This window comes from Bactrocera oleae, chromosome 4 (genome assembly GCF_042242935.1).
Source record: "Bactrocera oleae isolate idBacOlea1 chromosome 4, idBacOlea1, whole genome shotgun sequence".
Lineage (NCBI taxonomy): Eukaryota > Metazoa > Arthropoda > Insecta > Diptera > Tephritidae > Bactrocera > Bactrocera oleae.
The window spans coordinates 6,668,804-6,688,614 of NC_091538.1; the positions used below are offsets into that span (position 1 = coordinate 6,668,804).

At 33.5% G+C, this 19,811-nt stretch overlaps 1 protein-coding gene across 2 annotated transcripts in view; it reads left to right on the forward strand.

The window, feature by feature from the left end:
- ktub (Tub domain-containing protein ktub) overlaps positions 1-19,811 on the forward strand; it is an 82,764-nt gene that overhangs the window by 44,904 nt on the left and 18,049 nt on the right. The gene's annotated exons all lie outside the window — the stretch shown is intronic.

Below are 19,811 nucleotides of genomic sequence, written 5' to 3' on the forward strand. Positions count from 1 at the left end.
CTGTAATCAAAACTCACTGCCACGAAGCGCCATACCCAACTCGCTAATGCAATAACAATATTGTTTTTTCGTCATTGGCAGCAGTTATTAGCGAGTTATTGACGCGTTGATGGCCTGCTGCCAGCCAGCTGCCACTCGCCGAGCAGGAAATTCTACTTAAATCGGTGAATCAGCAACAGAAATAATGATAAACTACGACAAAATGATATTTTTATAGTAAGCAGCCAGCAGAGTGTGCGGGTGCGCTGGTGAGAGGGAGAGAGGTAGGCAGAGAGCACGAAGTTTCGACGCCAATTGGCATTTATGTTTATTTCTGCGCGAATAATAAAACTTTTGTTGAAAACGCAGATTAAATGGAGACTTATGATTGTGAATGTGTGTATAAGTGTATATAGTATGTAAAAGTGTGTATTTGCGCACTTTCATACCTCTACGTTGTATGAGTTCGTTGTTGGTATATGATAATGGCAATGGCAGAAATGAAAAGCATGAATTATTACTTTTGTTAGCTGCCATTTTCAAAGTACTGAGCCGTGAATAGGTCGCAATGCTGACTTATTAAAAATTAGATTTTATGCAGATGCAGCGAGTGCGCAGCGAATTGCGTGATGTTTAAATGTGCTTTCTATTTACTCGTCTGTAAAGCATTTCAGTTCATATTAATTGTATGTAACGTATACGCAGTGTAGCAACATTTGACAAACAATGTGATTTCTATGAAATATTTCGTGGAAAATTTTTTGATTTTTTCCAAAAATTTTCTATTTTTATAATCTACTAATTTTACCCTCAGGCTGAGCAAAAAAAAAATTTTTTTTTTCGTTGCACCCTACTACAAGGTGGACAAAAACATACTGACACTTAAAACGCAATAACTTTACTTCCAATAGATCAAATATCATGCAATTTTTACTGGAAGTCGATAAAGGATAGCAGATTTTAACGCACTAGTCAACATATAGATGGTGCCACTAGAGTTTACTTTGTTACTTTTTTATTATGAACTTTTGAACGCACCTTGTATACAGCTATATGTACCATACAAATTGACCGATAAAAACCAACACAAACATCTTTTTATGTCCTTTTATATTTTAAAAAATGCACCTGTGATGGCTGTTATACATATATAGCTACGAAGCAGCCGATGTTAACGTGTTTTCTTGATTTAATTCGAAATCATCAATTAGTTTATACAAATGATTTGTATGCACTTTGCATAGAATTTCGCGAACTCTCAATGCGCACTGGCATACCGACCACAAAGTTGCCTTTACACTATATGTTTATGTGTTGTGTTGTTGCAACATAAAGCACTCAAAGTGACGCCAATCGTAAAAGCACGAAATTGCAGACGTTGCAACCATAATAATGAAAACAAGAAAAAGCGGTGAAGACGAGCGAGTTTTAATTCCCGCTCAAGTTGATTGTGCAACAGACACGCAGCAGCTGCAATTGTCAACGGCGTGGCAACTAAGTTATTTGCAGCTTCATACAATTGCATTATAATTAAACACACATACAAATATACTTATGTATATGTATGTGAATATGAGCTTGAATATAGCTTGTATGTGTGTGTGTGTGTGTGGATGTTGTGCTTCGGCCACTAATTTTTGTTGCACATTTTCATTTTCCGTACTTGAGTGCTTTTACGTGCAGCAAAGTAGTTGGCTGCGGTTGCGATGCGGCTACTGCATGTTGCTTGCGGCCGCTGTTGCAGACAGGTATCTAAGTGGCAACAAAATAAAGTTAGTGGCAATATGGCTTAACAGCAGCTGCCGATGAAGACGTACGGTAAAGACGTCATGCTGCAATAATAATAAAAAAGCAAGTGTTTTCTCGACACTTACTATGTGTCTGTGTGTGTTTGTATGCGCTTGTGTTTGTATGCGCGGCTGCAGGCGCTCATTACACGGAAATTGCATTGCGGCGTTGAGGCGATAGTGCCGCTCAAACAAATTACCAGCCAAGCGAGCAAACTGTCACACAAGCGGTGGTGAGGGGGGGGGATAACAGTCAAGCAAATCAAATAGCTGAGTAGTAAACCGTTATTTACCCCTTGCAACTCACTTTATTTCCGCTCGATGTTATATATGTGTGTGTGTGTGGTTGTTGTTGCGTCAAGTGTACGTGCTTGGTATGCGAATGCGTTTGGGTTGGCGTTGAAAATAATAGCCATGGCAATGCCAAAAGCAAGTTCGCAAATAATCTGATGAAGAGGAAGAAAAGAGGTGGGTAAAAAATGCAATCAGAAAAGAATTTTGTTGTGACGAAATTTTTGTCGAAGCAAAATGTGAAGATGATGAGAACAACAACAACGTTAAAAAAAATTAAGTAACAACAACAACAAAAATAGCAACAAAACACTAACAACAAAAGCAATAACAAAAGAAATAAGTTGCAACAACAACCAATAATATGTAGTAACAAGAAAATAACACAAAAAAATGGAAATGATAAGTCGTATGCAATTTTATTGGTCGTCATTCTTCATAACGCACGTACACGCACACATATATACACACGTGCATACGATTTCATTATATCAGCATACACTCATCTGCATTCCATCACAGTTTCGTCCAGTTATATGCTTCGTTGGGGCCAGTGGTCTGTTGTCAGTGACAGCACGTTGTTGCGCAACTTTCTTGCGGAAATGAAATTTACGCGCTTACGCCTCACGCACACTCACTCACACAAACCGGCACACAGCTACACACACTCACGCACAGCCACCGTCATTTGATTACGCATCCATTGCATTTCATTTGCATGCGCTTCTGTTTCATATGCAAATGACAAGTGCCACAATATGACAAACTGACAAATATATGCGCTATAGCAACAACAATAAAGAAGTGGAGCTGTGGCGGCAAACTTTGTTGCACAACCAAATTGAAGCGCCAGCGAAACTACAGCGAAAGTTTCACAGCATGAAAAAAATTCGTTATAAATTTGATCAACGCGCAGCATCGTGTTAAGAAAACGTGCTTGAGTTCACTTGGAAGCTTTCACTTTGCTATTGCTGGCATTGTTTTGTTGAAAAAAAGTCGCCTAGGCAGTATGAAACTCATTAAAGGCACTCTAATGGGTTCGCTGGAAAGTATTGCGTGTATGAAATTATACAAAAAACGCTTTAGAAATATTAAGTGGAGAACTAATAGCATGAATTTGCTGGTGAAAGTAGAAAGAGCATAAAATTGCCAGAGTTTCAAACTTTATTGTGAGTTATCACCATAAATACTGCAGCTTAGGGTGATCCACCATTCTTCTGGCAACTTTAAGTTTTATATGCGAAAATTAAAAGAACGTCAGAAAAGATAAGAAATATCATTAATAAAAATAAAAGAAAAACATTTACTTTGGCTGCACCGATGCTATATTACCCTGCACATATGCATTTTTATGGCATAAAAGGGTAGAAAAATATCTTTATCTTGAGTTTGATCGGTCAGTACATGGCAGCTATACGCTATAAGAGTCCAATCGGAAAAATATTTTCGAAGGTTGTAGCCCTATTCTGGACAACCGTCAGTGCCAAATTTTTCGTTTTCGATAGCTAGCAAGTAAATCAACCGATTTCGACCCGGTTTGCGGCAAACGATGTGTTTCTTCAAGGTTTAGAACTGATTAGTTTTTGGTGTCGATGGGTCAAGTCGTTTTTTCAAAATTTTTATTTTTGAGATTTCTCGAAATCTACTGGTCCGATTGGGTCCAAACTTACACGAAATTCAAGTGCAATGAAACCCTTTGGAATGCCGTTTAGTTTATTCAAATCGGTTGAGCAGTTTAATAGTTATAAGAGGGTCACATACATCCACACACACACACATACATCCACACATACATACAGACATACGGACATCATCGTAGAAATGTTCGGGGAAGCTTCCTCGACCCTCAGAACGTCGAGATCTGTTGAGAACTCGATTTTTGCAAAATGGGGTGAAACCAATATCTTCCCGATTTTTAGAAAATTTTCCATTTTCTTAGCGGGAAGTTAAAAATTCTATAGAAGAACTTAATGTTGATCAATCAGTTTGTATGGCAGCTATATGCTATAAGGGTCCGAAATCGGCCATTTCAACAAATAACATCTTCTTCGAGAGCAAAAGACATGTGCAAAGTTTAATATTGATAACTCGAAAACCGAGTGAATAGCTCACGTATTAGCAGACAAACAGACGAACGGAGTTCACCAAGCAAATATTTTTCGCTTAACACATTTTTAACACATGTTTTTATGTTAATGATGTACAAATTTTCTTTTGGAACCCAGTTAAACAAAAATAAAAATTTTATTTTAAAAAATATTAAACAAAAAGAAAATTTTGCTATCATCTTTAACCTTAAATCTTTAATGAAACAATGGAAAATATTTTGAGTTGAGTAAATGTTTTTCCTAGCAGAAAATAGAAGATATGTTTGCATTTATTAACTACAATTTTACACATACAGTTCCTCTTTACCTGCTTTAGTCATAAATACAAATTTCACCACAAATTGATTTCCTTCATACGAAAAAACCAAATATTACTTATACGCAGCGGCATATTGAGAACTTTTACATTTCATTTCCGGAACTAAGTGAGTTTTATGTTGCCTATGAACAACTGATGACTGAAGCTTTTTCGTACAAAGAAAACATGGTGGAAATATAATTCGGAGCAAGCTTGAAATGTATATAAAATATATACTTACATATACACATATAAAATAGCGCTAGTCGAAAAAAAGAAAATTAAAATTAAATGTTATTTAAAGTTTGGAAACGCATTTCAAACTACGCCACCAATATATATAAAATATGTATTCAATTTATATACCATATATGGTAGATATGTATGTGCATATATCTTGCTATAAAGTAAAAAGTTACACATACGTCATGGCGTATTGTATATTTAGAGTATAAAATATACATATATCAAAAATAAAATTGTTGTACCCAGAACCGGATGTATTAGGTTTATCTTGAAGGAAACGTCGAATAATAAAGTATATATATAAACGATCCGTGTGAAGAGATTTAGCCATTTCCGTCAGTCTGTATATACATATATGAACTAGTCTCACAGTTTTTGAGATATCGATTTGAAGTTTGGCACACGTCTTTTTCTACTCAAGAATCTGCTCATTTATGCGAACCACCCATATCGGACCATTATAGCAAGTTGATCGTACAATATCAAGTTCCAATATGGAAAACTTTTTTATTTAAAAAAATATCTCCACGAAACTTGGCACAGATAATTGCCCAATACAACGCTACAATCTCCAAAGCAATTGTTTAGATCAAACGATTATAGCATATAGCTGTCATACAAACCGAGCAATAAAAACCACAATAATAATATTTTTATACGCTTTTATGCTATAAGCAATGCACCTGTGATTGGTATTGTACTTTAAGTACAGCCCAAGTAAAAATTTTTTCTTGTTTTATAATATTTTTAAAAACATTCAGCTCTCCTAAACTCCTTGCTGTTATCAACTTCTTGTAAAATATTACTCATACGCAGTGACGTACAACAAACAATTCGTTTTCTTGCGTTAAGGGGTTACATGGGTTTCCTCGTGCAAAAAACGACCTTTTTTCAATAATTTTTTTACATATAAAAAATGAAATATTTTTATGAAATTTTTTTTTATTTAAAAGATACATATTAAATAAACATTTTGTAAAAATTTCAAAAAATAATATCAAAATGGCGGTCATTACGACGCCATTTCCGGCAGTCCCTCCTAAAAAAGGTGCCTCCGCGTTGTCAGCAAAACTTCTTTCAGGATCATCAGAAGTAAAAAGGAAAAAGTACGTGTTTTAGTAAAGGCAATAAACTAGGTATTGGACGAAGGAAAACAAAAATTAAAATTGGATTTTTGGCAGACGTTTTTATAAAAAAATGCAAATTTCGATGAAAATTTCTCGACATTTTTTTTTTAAATAGTTGTATTCTAGAGATGTTATAGAATTTAATAAGACAAAAAAAAAATTTCGATATTTTGAAACCGTGAAACCCATGTAACCCCTTAAAGCATATATATGTATATAGAAATAAGGGCTCTCACGAAAAAAACATCTTGAGTTTGTGTCCACTTTCCAACAAAATTCCATGCTACCATTAGCAATACAACTTAATTGCCTAAACACACAGCAATTTTCATTTAATTTTGTACTAAAATAACACTTAAACAAAACTATTAAGCAAATTAGCTGTCTCTAATAGATATGTGTGGCATACTATTATATTTAAATAACAATTGCTGAAAATCAGTCAATATGCATTATCTTTGGCAACTAAAAGCATTCGTGTAAATAGCAATTGATAATACATTAAATATTGATTTGTATGTGGGCATTTAACAAATACTAATACACAGTATAAATGCAATTAAATTGTCTGCCACAATCATTAATAACACTCACAATGTCAATAATACAAATAAACTTCATTAATATTGATTTTAAAGGTTATAGAGCAGCATGAGTTGGCTTACACCAAGTGTGTAGTATACACACACATACAATTTGCGCCGAATAGCTTTTAATTGTATACACATTGTCCTGGCATTTGCACCATTACGTTACAAGTAAATACTTACAATAAAAACAAAAATACACAACAAAAGCTTAGTGCAAGTATTTAGGTGAATATTTTCTTACAAAATATTTATTGTTGCACGGAATGCGTTGCAAGCTAAAAGCAGCAAAAGTTGTCTGATGTGTAAACACGTAATTGTTGTAGACACGTATCCTTCTGATTATCAGCGCATGTATGTATATGCATCTTGCATGCAAAGCACAAAAGGACACAACTGTCAGCCTTCAAATGGAATAAAAATTGACATTCATCAATACGTTTACAAACACATGCACTTACATGCCGTGGAAATTCGAAATGAGCTTGCTGTTTTATATATAGTGCCCAATAGCAACATTTTTATTGCATGCAATAATTTTTTTTATATCTCTAGCGAAAAGTTACTGCATTGTAGACAACGGCAAAGTTGAAATTGAAATTTTTATTGGTTGGTTTATTTTCTTTCTTTCTAAAAAAAAGCAATTTTAGGGAATAAAAAATACTACATACTTCAAGAATAAACAGTTAAATTTGTAAAGACAATTAAATAGTTTTCGAGTTAAACACTGACGCCGTTAAAAAGTCTGTAACAGTAACAGATGCGCCCAAAACGTATCATAATCGTAGGCGCGTAGGATAATTAAAAAAAAAAAAGTAAAGAAAATTATTTCAATATAAAATAATTTAAAGAATTGCAGGTTTCTAATTTTTATAAAACGCTGATCTAAATAATTTAATTTTTGCATTTCGGAATTTCGAGATTCCAAATATCAGTCCCGAAATATTTTGGAATTCAACAAAATGTTACTATTATAACTTGCATATTTTTATTTTTATTTATTATAAATAAGCTAATCAATAAGGTCCGTACAAAATACATAGTGTTTAAGATCCAAGAATATTTATTGGTTTTGACCCAAAATATTTAACTTATTAGCTAATTATTTTTAATATTTATTTAGAAGGGTTTAATTTAAATTATTTTCAATTGAAATACAATATTTTTTGTTAACAACAATTTTAATAACTCTATAAATGCAATTCAAGATTTCGGGATTTCAAAATAACAGTCCCGAAAAATTTCGGATTTAACGGAATGTCACAATTATAACTTGTAAGTTATAATTTTTTTTTATTATAAATATACCCACCCATAAAATAATATAATATATACTGCCAAACATTGCATGGCTTAATTAACATTAAAGTAATTAGATACTTGTATATAAAATTTTTTAATAACTAGAATTTTAATATCACTTTTAATGCATTTCGGTATTCTGAGATTGCAAAATATTAGTTCCGGAAAATTTCGGGATTTATCGGAATCTATTAGTCATAACCTACTGAAAATATTATTATTTTCATTACCATAAACTGCCATAAATTCCGTACAAATTTCACCGTGTCTAAGATCCAAGGACATAAGGTCCTTTATACGTTTTAACATTGGTTGGCTTGATTCAGAATATTTTTTTATAACCAGAATTTTAATATATTGTTTATAGTATTTTGGGATGCCGGTATTACAAAATATTAGTTTAAAATATTTTCAGGATTTAACGAAATGTCACAATAGAGAAAATATTTGTTACTCTCTAGTAACTTACTTCATATTTTCATTAAAAATTTTTTGTCTGACCCTTGCCTTGATATAGGCAAAATATTTACATATGAGCGATAATATCCTTTCCCTAACACATGCACACTTACAAATAACACCTGTTTTGCGCCGTGTCAAACTCACCCGCATGTCTCACGTCATTTTCCATACAGTGAAACAACAAGTCGGTGTCAATCTGTTAGCCAAGCACTCAGTTCGTTAAGTGTTGTTATCGGTTTGACGTTATTGACAATAACTACGACAGGGACAAAAACAAAAAACAAAAACCGAACAACAACAAATACTGCCAGCTTATACACATAATAATGAGTCACCGCATGCACGTACATATACATACATATGTGCTGGCATTTGCTGAACGATTGACGACCCAAAGCTGGTCACTCGGCACTAGCTTATGAAGAGCGACCTGTGCTCACATACGCATATATGCGCTTACTAAACGTCCATGTATGTGTGTTATGTGTAGTTAACGCTTGGTATTCGGCAGTCGCAAATGACCTGTCATCCACATATTGTGCTGGTTCTGCATATGTGCTCCTTTGGCTATTAACGAGCTCTTTGCCCTATGTGGCGTGGCCTTGTTTCGATACTATTGTCTGTCTGGCTAAGTAAACAAATGAAAGGTTAGACGTCTACTTGGCCAGCGACATGTTGGGGTTCAAATGCCTACCTGTTTTTGTTGTGTCGTAGGATACTATTTTTCGTAGGTGTATCTAAGGGTAGTACGTATTTATAGAGAAATTAAACAAGACCGACTAGAAATACCAACTTTATCAGGTGTAAGTGGGCAATTTACTGTAACGGAATCTCAAAGTGATTACAGCATTCCCTCTAGGTATGCAGTTTTTCCATTGTAAGAGAGTACAAATTCTCTAAAAGAAAGCATAAGAACATCGCAAAGCTGAGGAAAACACAAGCAAGTCCATTTGTCTCATTCCTAAGTTATGCAACCTTGGCTGAATTGTCATATCTTCCAACCAGATTCAAATATCATTCCACAAATCTCCAAAGCTGCCTATTAAACATTCAAAGAGAATATAAACATCTTTTAATTGATTCAAAATTTTACCTGCTGCACCTATTGATTTGTATAATCGACAGAGCGTGAGAGTGCTATAAATGTTGACGGATCAATGAAAGCCGGATGAGAGTTGGCTCTAGCCTGAAGGTAGAATTTGGTTTGCTGGAGTTCATTTTAGAGATGTCCTCCCTCCATTCGTACTCAACTGAAATTGAAACAGTCAAACTGCTCTTTTTGTGAGCAGACAACGTTATTTGGCAGTAGAAACCTCTTTCAAATAACACGCTAAACTAATGTTCTCTTAAAAAAAAAAATAATAAAAATCACAGCCATCCTAATGTAATATTAGTGAAAAATAAAAATATCTCTCTTTTCTTACATATGCTTTTTTGAAATGTAGACAGAAATCTTAGAATATATGCGACAAACACAGACCCTGCTAAATATAGCGCTATAACATTTATTTCTTGCTTTAAAATTAACCAATTTATCGATTTTCAAAAACAACTGCTCTGGCAACCACATCTACTCACAGCTTGTTTACTCCCATACTCATAAATATTTCTACTCGATTGGTTAGTGCGCGTAAAGCCAATGTGTGTTCATTTGCTTTTAGTGTAAAGTTTATGGTCATACATAACTGTTAATGGAAATTTCTTCAATAAAAATCGATTATTCGATTTATGACAGCGTAAAGTGACTAGTGAGTGACCTAATTTTCTATTTAATGTTCCATTTAAAATTAATATATTTGTTGTGGTTTTTCTTTTTTTTTTGAGAAAGCGTAAATAAGGAGAATATATAAATAAAAGAGGATTTGTTATATATTTTAGATAAGAAAAGTTATTTCACGTGTAAATACAATACCAGTGATAGATTCGCGGTAAAACAAATGAGATGCTTAGCTATAAAAATAAGTATTAGATATATTATTTTATAACACCGAAGGGGGAACGTCAGAGACTCTATAAAACAAATACCATCTACATATATAAATGATCAGAGCGACGAGTTGAGTCGATATAGCCTTGTGCCTAGGTCTTTATTTACGCGTACTAGTCTCTCACTTTCTAAATTTTGCACACATCCTTTTCTCCTCAAGTAGATGTGCATTTGTCGGAACGCCTAAATTAGCGTAACCAAATTAAGTTCTTTATGGGAAAGATTATTATTTGACAAGATATCTGCACAAAATTTTACATGAATTATTATCCACGGCAACGCTACAATCTTCGAAAAAATTGCTTAGATTGGAAAGCTATAGTATATAGATGTCATGCAAAATGAACGATAAAAATAAAGATAAAGTTCTTTTATGACTTTTTATGCTATAAAAAATGCACCAATAAAGGATATCATAGCACCGAAGTTAAAGGTATTATAGCCGAAGTTAATGTGTTTCTTGGTGAGATATGAAATTTTAACTTCAAAGGTGCCAATCCACCAGAAAAAAATATATTATAAACTGTTCCAGTTAACATACGATTAGTTAATATGAATTCCGTGGCGGACAAGTTTAAATGTGTTGCAATGAGCTCAGAAAAGTAGCAAATTATATAGGAATAAAAAATTTTTCAAACTTTTTTACAAATAAAAAAACAAAAATTAAGTAAATAAGTTGCATAAATATCAAAATATTTCAATATAAGAATTAAACTGTTTAAAAAAAAAAAAACAATGAAAATTTATTTATTTACAATAATACAGAAGTTAATTAAATTTTCGACTCCTGTCATTTTAGCGATGTCCAAGCTTTTGTCAAATATTTATGTACCAATATTCGTTGCTGCCGGCCATTCTCACAACAAACACACTAGCAACAACAACAAACTCAACAACCGAGCAGTAGTTGAGTCAAGGATGTCATTAGGGCTGTAAGCATTTGCAGACTCCCGATTAAACAAGCTTACAATGAAACCCAAGCAATGAGTAGTTGTGTTGTGCGCACTTGTCGTTGCCTTTTCGTTATGCATAGCTTTTGTTGTAATAATATTGTAATTTGCTAGCTGCTAGTGTTAGACACACATAAATGTTTATTAAAGTCCGAACAAAGCCAACAGCTGTACACAGCGCCAGATAGCGCTTGCATATAGTCATTTATACTGTTGCTGGTGACAGCGAAAATTGAGAGGTAAATGCCAAAGGCAACTGCTGGCAATACAAATTAGTTTAGTATGCATTTGATGCTGCCGAAAATGTCGCATGACAACTTTTACTTGCAGGCAAATTAATTTAGTGCCATTGTTAATAAAACATGCCTCGAGTTGTTAGGTACAACGAAATTGCTTCACTCTGACAAATTAATTGTTTCTTTGGAGTAGAATAATATATTACAAGAAGAGCTTGTAGATAATTGAGTACGTAATATATAAAAGCATAAAATACACATGCACATGTGCCCATGTGTTATTCTCATTTGAATCGATTTCATATTCTAGTGAAAACCTTTACAGACTGCAAGCGAAAATTTTATTAATGGATCAATTAGTACAATAAATATGGCAAGGCAACTCCTTACAAGGCTTAAGCCTCACTAAATTTGTGTTAACACTCAAATATAAAGATATATGACAAATATAAAGATATGTACATATATACTTACAACATTTACAGTTTCCAACAACCACAGCTCGTTTATTTTATTATTTTCCAGCAAAAGCGAACCTAATCCGAGCTGTCAATACGCCCATATTGTTAGACAAGAAGCGTAATTTGATTTTCCTACGGATAAACAGTTAATGAACGAATGTGTTGAGCGTAAGCTTGTGTAACTAAAATATTATACAAAAGGCTTTTATGCTTTCACTGGCAATTTGCCAAATTAACAGCGAAGATTTTTTGGTAAAAGCAGTTTGATAAACACTGCTACTGCAAAATAATTGAGTTCAAAATGAAAAATTATATAAATATTGGAAGCTGAGGTAGCAGCTTGAGTGCAGCGTATTATCAGCGATCGCTTGGTGCAGTGAAAAATTCTTAGTGCACTGAAATAAAAAGGAAAACATTTAATTAAATAAATTGTATAGCATAATTTTTGGCGTTTAACACGATCTGTTTAGTAATTCGTTCGCTCAGTGGCACAGACATGTAATTCTCAACTGGTGAATAAATCAATGCTATGAGATAGTGTATTATTGAAAACCACCGTTCATATGAACGATCAAACCCAAGTCCTTGTATGGAAAAGTTTTTAATTTGACACAGTATCTTTAAGAAATGTGGCCTAGATTATTGTTTCTGATAGTGCTATGATTTTTGAAGAAATTTTCCAGATCGGACTACTATAGCATATAGCTGCCATACAAAATGACCGATCAAAATCACGATACATATTTTTGTATACGCTTTATGCTATAAGAAATACAGCTGTTAAGGGTATTATAGCTTCGGTGCAGTTGAAGTTAAAGTTTTCTCCTGTTTTGTTTATAACTTAAAATGTCATGAAAAAGTTTTTGTAAATTTTTTCTAAACTTTTTGCGTCAACTGCATGCGCGTATGTGCCCGTAAAAGCCAGCAGCCGCAGAAGTCCTTAAAAGCGTCTGCGCTCGACAAGAATACAATAAAATTACAAACGCCACTTTACATTTACAAATGTGCACAAGTGTGCGCGTTAGCGAACAAACGCCGGAAATATCATAAGTTTTATCAATAAAATATTACAACTGAAAAAAGCAAAAATGAAAAAAAAGAGATACGAACTAAATATATTTTGTATGCAATGCCACTCAGTGCATGTCATCAACGTGCATCCGCATTAAAATGCGTGTGTGTGAATGTATGTACGTATGAGAATGTGTGTGTGTATATGAAAAGTATATACATATGTATATGTGCGTTTATAGCGCTTGCAATTGCATGCAAGGCTGCATCTACGCTTTCGCTCACATGCAAGTTTTCAATCACACACACACACACATACAAACGTCAAATCAACAATAACATTGAAATAAAGCTATCGCTATCAGTTCAGTTAGTATTTTTTTCAATACAAAGCAAACGACGGTGCGCTTTGTGCCATGCCAATCCATGCCTGTCTAGATGTCCTTGATATTCTTTGGCGCTACAACAGTCCGCTCAGCGCGCTTCAGTTCTTCACTTTTCCCACGCCGGCAGTTCAAGTATATGCTCCATGACGTTTTGTTTATTATAACATCTGTGCGCGTGGAATATCTAGAATGCACCTGACAGCTTGGCACACTCACCCACACATACATACGAGTACATGAGTGTGTGCATGTGTTATTTTCGTATGTGTTGCATGGCACTGGCACCAGGCGAACTTCTGCTCCACGGCCAAAGTCACCAAATGTCATGTGTGACTTAATGCAATTGTATTTAAGTATGTGATATAGATATATGTATATATGAAAGTATATGTGATTATGCGCTTGACCTTGACTTGACGTTAATAACATTACAAAAGCTCTTATGAAAGCAAATGCAGTTCATATTTACTTAGTAGAGCAATTGTTAGGTCATTTAAGCCAAAGACAAACAGAGTTTGTCTTGCGTGCGGTAAAGCAAAATACTACTTAAGTTCATATATTTCAAATTAACTCGACTTAAGGTAATTAAAGACAAGAAAAAACGTTAACTTCGTCTGCATGGAAGCTATTCTACACTTCACAAATACGAGATGTTTTCATACAAGAACTTCAGTTTGCTCGATCAATTTGTATGGTCAAATTTAAGGAATGTATCTTCTCAAATTTTATATAGATATCACAAAGATTGAGGAGCCAGTTCGCGAATATACAGACGGACAGACAGATGTGACAGGCATGGTTAAGTCGACCCAGCTCATCACGCTGATCATTTATATTTATACTTTATAGGGTTCCGATATTTTCCCTTTCTGTTCAGCGTATAAATATATAGCGCTTTTCTAGCGAGTACTAGAAAATTACGATAACAAACTGTGATACCTTTCGCTCCAAACGTGAGTGCAATAAACTTAGCACCAACCAAATGCTCACTCTGTAACCAAGTTAGATTTATTTTCGACTCGACAAGTATATAATATACTCAGCAATCAACCGTTTCAAAACCTACAAAAAGTTATTATTGAAGTTTGAAGTATATGGACTCTCTCGCACTCCTCTGCGGTCTAGAACTACATGTATCACACATTTCTCCCTTCTGGTTTGTAAAGACACTCTTTCAGCAGTTCGCATGGTGATGCAGCTAAATTTTCGCATGGAAAGGAGATCCTTGAGGGATCAGCCATCTAACCTAACCATTTTATATTCGCTTTACCTATATATATAAAATTTTAAGTAAGAGACAGGCAGACCTTATACGTATTTGCTATAAAAAAGGTCAGAATTGGTTAAGCACTGAAATAAAATACACTGCAACCGCGACATACTTCATATTTGCACTTTCTTGAGTTAAATTCCCTTTTTTACTGGTTTTCCCACACAATAGCAAACAAATGTTGCTCATACGCAGTGTCAGCTCAGAACAGCAAACATTTCCTACGCACATTAACTACATATTTCACGCAGCTTCCCAAGCATATACAAATACTTTTAAATACAAATGCTTTACCTTGAGTAAAAACTTGCATAAATTCGTCCATTGCCCCGCGATGTGTGAAAATGTGCAAATATTTAGCAGCACAACTCGCACTTAAATTTCCATATTGTCACTTGGAAATGCCGCATTTTAATTTTATTGTATTTCTGTAAATCGCAAAGCGTACAAGTTGCCGCAAAACATATGCCAATACACATGCATACATGTGTCACATGTGATATTATATTTAGTGTGGCAATGAATGTCAGTTGTTGGAAAGTTTTAGATAACTAGCAATACGCTGAGATATACGAGTTGGCAAACTCTCTGAGCACACACATCCTCAGCTTTGGAGATCTAGATTTGAAAAAACATAAATACATATATACAGCTGTGTGTATGTGTCGTTCACACTTCGCTCTTATAGGCCACGTTTTGCCTGCAAAAATACGAGCTGCCGCAAACAACAATATTTTTTTCAGTATTTTCTTCTTTTTTCGCATACAAATACCATAAAATTTCATAAAAAAATATTCCAATTTTTTCCTCTATTTTTACTCGTATTTTCATATTGCCTGCGAAACTTTACATTCGGCGGCGATGTGTCAATATTAGTCCGACAGCTATGGCGACGCTGATATTTACTTTGCATATGAAGGCGTAACGAAGTCAAACAATGCATGTGACCGCCCAATAAATGGGCTTATGGCCACTGAGTTTGCTGTTTTTCTTTGGCATTCTCGCGCTTGTATTTAAGGATTTTTATAGGTAATCGCAGCTTTTGTGGACATTGAATGGTGAAATGATTTTCGGATAATTTTAGTGTTCTATTTTGAGGGTATAACGATGCTTCTATTTTTGTGATATAATTGAGAAGTAGTGTTTAATGGTAAACTCCAAACAATCAATATTTAGTAGCAGTGTTTAATGTGAAGCACCAAATAACTATAAACTCCATATTTGAATGTGGTGTTTAATGAAAGACACCAAATTATTATTGACTCACAACTTGATGTTAGTTTTTAATGTTAAACACCAAATACTCATAAACTTCATATTTGAGAATGGTGTTAGATGATAACTCCCTAAAAATCATAAACTCGAATTTAGGAATGATATTAATGATAAGCACTAAACAACTATAAACTCCATATTTGAGAGTGATGTTTGACGATAAACTCTTTGTTTAATAATTATTAATCATTAACTCAGAATTAGAGCGTTCTGTTTAATGTGAAACACCAAATAGTCATGATATCAATGTTTGAAAGTGGTGTTTAATGTTAAACCCCTAATAATCATAAAATCATAACTTGGAGTAGTGTGTAATGATAAACACCAAATAACTATAAACTCTGTATTTGAGAGTGGTGTTTAATGATAATCCCCTAATGATCATAAGCTCAGTACTTAAGGGTAGTGTTTAATGATAAACACCAAATTATCACAAACTCTGAATTTATTAAATATCAAATAATCATAAACTATATATTCGAGAGTGGTGTTTAGTGATAAGCAAAAAATTGTCATAAACTAAGGCTTATGACGCAATGATTGACATCGTTACAAAAAGTCTAGCAAAGCCAAATGGCGCGCTATTTGTGGCGGCTGAGATAGTCTTTTGGGGAAGTTAAACACAAATCGACCGTTTGACATGTACACTATAAAATATATACTGTAATATGTCCTGCGAGCTGCGTTAGGATTCAAACAATTATTACACCAACAATAATTTTTTCATTAACTTCTCATTGCAATATATAAGCCCCAGTCTTTTCTCTGAAAACCTATGGTGTTTATTTATTATTTATATTGTTCGATACATTATCTTGAATCTTCACATTATAATTAGGTTATAGGGACTAGAAAATATCTACGAAATCATAATCTAAAACTCTTTTTTGGTAAAATGGCATACCTCCACGCGTCCGGCAACTACTAGCGGTAGTATATAATCAAATACTAAAGTACTTTTCGCTGCACTAAAATTATAAAAATCCTACACCATTTTTCTCATTAAAGTTTTGTAGTCATTCCACCACTCCTCTCCCATTAAAAGCACATCACATTCTTTTCGAACTAACTACACTCGAACATGTCAATGCGCGCAGAAATTTATGAAATAGCAAAAACCTAAAGAATGCAAGTACTCACCTTCACCCACAACATAGCAATCCTGTATACTATAGTATAAGGACATAGCTTTTATATAACTATTTATGCTTGTGTGTGTGTGTGTGTGTATAGTGTATGTATGTTTGCTACATTTAGTTGTTGGTACTTGAAACCATTTGCGCTATTTTTCTTTACAACTTTCTTGTGCAGTTTTTCCTTTGTTAATAATTCTTGGCTTTCTTTTGACCTACTACGCTATCTCACTTACCTCGCCATAGTATTTGCCATTATTGGCATTTCAAAACCGCCAATCCAAATTTTATATTGAAATATTGATATAATATCATTCGATTTCAGATTTAATATTATAAGTTTTACCTTAGAGCCGCAAGCATCTCAATTTTTTACACTGCACAGGGTATATTCTACAGTCTTGAAATATCGATCTGAATACGTCTTTTTCTCCCAAGTAGCAGCTAATTTGTCGGAACTGTAGAGATATCGAACCCCTATAGCATATAGCTTCCATACAAACTGATCGTTCAAAATCAAGTGCTTGTATGGGAAACTTTTTTATTTCTCAGGATATCTTCACGAAATAGAATATGTTTTAGGACATCACTATAATCTCCGAATAAATTGTTTAGATCCAACTACTACGTAGGTTACCTTTTATGTTTCGGGATTTGGCAACCCTAGTGTTGCAATCTGTCAACTCAAAACTTTATCGTAAAATTTGACAAAAAAAAAATACGATAGCGATGCTTCGAAACAAGTCTATGACAGCGTGACATGTGAGGAATTGAAATGGATCTAGGCGTAGGAGTCCGAAAGTAAACAACAATCAACTGTATAGGTATTTCAAGATGAGCCGAATCCAACAAAAGTTATTCGCACACGAAGCACTTCCAAGAAAATATTTGTCGGTTTTTTTGAAAAACTGGACATGTCGCAACCATACCAACAGAACAACGCAGAACAGTAAATTCTGAGTGGTACACAACCATTTGTTTGCCAGTTGCCTTTCAAGAAATTAGGAAAACCAACTGCCGAAGAAAAAGTCATCAAGAGTATAGTCCTGACTTGGCACCGAATGACTTTTTCGACACCTAAAGAGGCGGTTTATGCGTTCAGCACGCATGTTTTGGAGCTACTTCAATCAGAATTCAAAATTTTATGGATCTTAATGGAGAATATTTTGAGAAACAACAAAATGATTTTCGACGGTGTTTATTTGTTTTTATTCTCTAATCCCGAAATGTAAAAGGCAGCCCTGACCGATTAAAATCTTTAGTGGTTTTTTCTTGTTTTAAAATTAAAATGTCCAAACACATACATACTAAAATAATATATGTTAGAAATGTTGTGCTTTCTTCGTGCATAATCTGTAAAGAATGCAGAAATAAAACAAAATATGTACAAAATTTTTATTCAAAACTCTACAAGCTACAGCACTGTGTCGTACTTTTATTTTTGCAATTGTGAATAACACATTTGACCTCAAGCACTCAAGTGAAAAGCAGCTTCTTAACTTTCAAATACAACCATATGTGGATTAGCCACCTCATAGATCTACTCATACTGCACTTTACACCCAATCTCCAGACGATTTCCACACAGCATATTTGCTAAGCCGCTACCATCCAGCCTCCTTGGTTTTTCTGCTAAAACTTTGAAAAATTTAGAGCAAATTTTTTGGAATTCCACTGCAAGTGGGTAGTAAAAATGTGAGACTATGGTCATATGTGTATTATTAATATATGTGTATATATTATATTTAAATGCCTTAGTACTCGTATATACATTTGTACTGAATTTCAAGCATGCCCAACTCTCAGAGTTGAAAAGGGAATACACAAAAATTTCTAACTAAATTCCAAAGTCATTGGTGGGAAGCTGCTTCGGTTAACTACTTATTTAAAGTTTTTGAATTGTAACAAATAAATCAGTGCATTTAAGTAAGTGTTATAAATTTTTTTCATAAAATTCAAAATTTTATATTACAGTAGCTGCAGTAGTTGATATAAAAAATTAAGGATAATGCAGAGGTGAAAGTTCTCATATTATTGGTGAACTAAATATTCGAGATTATATTAAGTTATGTTTCGTTCCAAATTCGAGTTTCTTGATAAATTGGCTGTTTAGCATTAAACTCTTCTCGCAACTACGGAGTTAATTTGCGTGTAAATTTATTTAAAAAATTTCAAAACGAAACTGGAATATCTTAAACTTCATACATATTGGAAATATATTAATAATTTTCTTTGATATTTTTTGATTTGATTTGAATATTTAACTAGTAAAAATTATATAAAAAACCTAAAAATTTTCAGAAAATTATTCGAAAACTAATTTTAAAAGTTTAATTAAAAAATTTTTGAACTAGTAAAAATTATATAAAAATTCTAAAAAAAAATTTTCGAAAACTACGTTTTAAAGTGCAATTATTAAAAATACTCGAAATTAAGTCACAACACCCTTTTTTAAGCTACTAGCCTTAAAAAGTAGTAGCTAATTTAAATGATAGGAAGAGGAAGACTTTCTGTTATGCCATAAAATATCAATTAATGTGCGAGCTATTTTTTGTTGCTTTTGTTATAGATTTTTGTTGCTTTTGTTGTTTAAAAGCGTGCAAGACTTGCAAATTTTTCTGTTCAAAAAAATTTCACAATTTTCAACGCTTTTGACAGCCTCCACTTATTTGAGTGCGCATATAAATATTTGCATACATATATTTGTGAACGTTCGTTTGTGTTTTTGCGAAAAAAAACGCTATGTACAAAAGACAAAAAACTGCGCATACCAACTTTTTGTTTTGTTTGTCAAATATATATATAATATTTTTTTTTTGCCAGCAATATCAGACACATTCCAGCAGCATTGTCAGAGACAAAGCTAATTTTTTTGTGTCTATATATGTTTGATTTGAAATTCATATTTATATATA